This window comes from Otolemur garnettii, unplaced genomic scaffold (genome assembly GCF_000181295.1).
Source record: "Otolemur garnettii isolate 467f Iridium unplaced genomic scaffold, OtoGar3 scaffold00035, whole genome shotgun sequence".
NCBI lineage: Eukaryota > Metazoa > Chordata > Mammalia > Primates > Galagidae > Otolemur > Otolemur garnettii.
The window spans coordinates 16,363,390-16,366,147 of record NW_003852430.1 but is presented as its reverse complement, the minus strand read 5'-3'; positions in this window follow the sequence as shown (position 1 = coordinate 16,366,147).

Genomic DNA, 2,758 nt, shown 5'->3' with positions numbered 1-2,758 from the left:
TGGAGGTTGCTGTGAGCTGTAATGCCACGGCACTCTGCCCAGGGGGACAGCTTGAGGCACTGTCAAAAAAAAAAAAAAAAAGAAAGCAAGGAGGCTTGGCGCCTGTAGCTCAGTGGCTAGGGCAGCAGCTGCATACAGTGGGGCTGGTGGGTTCCAACCCGACCTGGGCCTGCTAAACAATGACCATGACAACAACAACAACAACAACAACAACAATAACAACAACAAAATAGCCAGGCATTGTGTCGGGTGCCCCATAAACCCAGCTGCTTGGGAGGCTGAGGCAAGAAAATCGCTTGAGCCCAAGAGTTTGAGGTTGCTGTGAGCTGTGACACCACAGTACTCTACCGAGGGTGACAAAGTGAGACTCTGTCTCAAGAAAAAAAAAAAGAAAAGAGGTTGAAGTTGTGGTTTTAAATTGGGAACCCAGGGAAGGTCTCCCTGAGAATATGTAATTAAGACACCAGAGGTGAAATGCAAAATAAAAAAGGAGCAAGCTACAAAGCCAGGAAGGAAGAGAGGCCGCAAGTGCAAAAGAAGAGTGAGTGGGAGACAGAGGAATCAGGGAGGCTCCAAGGTATGGAGCCTGAGAATCTAGAAGGATGGCATGTCCTTGAAGTGGAGGAGATCTCCCAGGTAGCAAGTGGGTGGGCGGGGAGGGGGGAGTTAAAGGGGTGTGTGAGGGCTCTTTAAAGGTTAAAGGGTGACATGATGGAATGGGGAGAAGAGGATGGGATTAAAGGTATCTGCAAGGGGGGGGAATGGGGCTCATGCCTGTAATCCTAGCACTCTGGGAGAGCGAGCTGAGGGGATCCCTTGAGCTCAGGAGTTGGAGTCCAGCCTGAGCAAGAACAAGACCTCTGTCTATACCAAAAATAGAAAAAGTAGCCAGGCACTGTGGTCCACACCTGTAGTTTCAGCTACTCCGGAGGCTGAGGCAAGAGGCTCCCTTGGGCCCAGGAGTTTGTGGTTGCTGTGAGCTATGATGATGCTGATGCCAACGCACTCAACCCCAGGGTGATAGAAAGAGACTCTGTCTCAAAAAATACATTTTTTTTTTTCCTGCAAAGCAGTGTTATGTAAGGCAGGAAGGATCCAGAAAGCACCAAGCAGTAAGTGGTTCTGATTGGGAGAAAGGGTGGGGAGCCAGGGCAAGGCCCCACCTGCCCACTGACCCGGCTCTGAGTTCTTCCCTGGGGGTTGGGGTGGGGTTTGGACCTAATGGCAGGTGGCGCCCCTCGAAGCCTCCTGGGTCGGAATCCTGTAGGGGCTCGCCTCAGCCCACTTCCTATTTCCCTGATCGTCCTTCAGGCCCAGACCGAGCTGCAGTGCCATCCAGGTTCTGCAGAACCTGAGTCTTGTCTTGCTTCAAGTTGGCGAAGCCTGGCTAAATGCCTGTAGCACAGTGGTTCCGGCGCCAGCCACATGCACGGAGGGTGGCGGGTTGGAATCCAGACCCGGCCAGCTAACACAACAATAACTGCAACAGCAACAACAAAAATAGCCGGGCGTTGTGGCGGGCGCCTGTAGTCCCATAGTTCCAGCTGCTCGGGAGGCTGAGGCAAGAGAATCGCTTAAGCCCAGGAGTTGGAGGTTGCTGTGAGCTGTGACGCTATAGTACTCGATGCTGCGCCCAGCTACAGAGTGCAGGAGCTGCGCCGTCCAGCGGGGACCGTGCCGGCGACCCCAGCGCAGCCCGGGGAGGCCGACCTGGCATCTCCCCGCTTTTGAGACTTCACCTGGTGGAGTCCCTTCACGGCCCCTCCCAGCTCGGCAGTCTGTGGCTCCATTTGAAATGAACCCTGAAAAGCCCGCGCTTCCCAGAACAGGACTTTTTTTGGTTTGGTTTTGTTTTTTAAATGTTCAGATTGTTCCTGGGAGGCTGAGGCAATCACTTAAGCCCAAGATTTGAGGTTACTGTGAGCTGTGACGCTATAGCACTCTGACTCTAAAAAAAAAAATTTTTTTTTTTTCAGATTGTTATAAACTGGGTGGCGGGTCCGGAATCTGCCCACCCCCGACACCGGGTCCGCGCCTGGAAGGGCCCAGGGTCTGCGACGTCTTTGTGGCGCCTTCCTGTCCTGAGGGAAGCGCGGCCCCGGGTTTTCTCTCCAAACGCGCTGTTCCCGAGCGCTGTCGCCCCTTCCCCGAGGGCCGACCCCCCGGCCTCCCCCGTCCCCCCGCGACCCCTCAGCGGCCGGCCCGGTGTCCCCGGCGCTCTCGGCCACGCGGGGCAGCCTCGAGGGTTCCGCGTACTGCTGTTTCTGGCTGTTTTCCTTACTAACACCCGGGGCCTCCCAAGCAGGTCCCTGGGGGGCAGCCCGGCCCCGCGGGACCCTGAAAGGGGGGTCAGCATCTGTCCGGCAGCTCCTTCCTTGCAAGCGGGAGCTCAGCCACAGGCAGCCTCTCCACTCGTGCAGAAGCAGGTGACAGTGCACGCTTAACCTGGGGAATTTGCACAGCACGGGGTTCTTGAGGGGAGGAGCTTAGTCTGTATGCGGAGCTCTAGTAGCGGGAGGAGTTCTTGCCCAAGGAATCGAACTGATGGCTCGGTGCCTATAGCTCAACCGGCTAAGGCGCCAGCCACGTACACCTAAGGTAGCGGGTTCGAATCCCCAGCCCGGACCCGCCAAACAGCAATGATGGCTGCAACCAAAAAATGGCCAAGCATTGTGGCGGGCGCCTGTGGTCCCAGCTACTTGGGAGGCGGAGGCAGGAGACTCGTTTGAGCCCAGGAGTTGGAGGTTGCTGTGAGCTG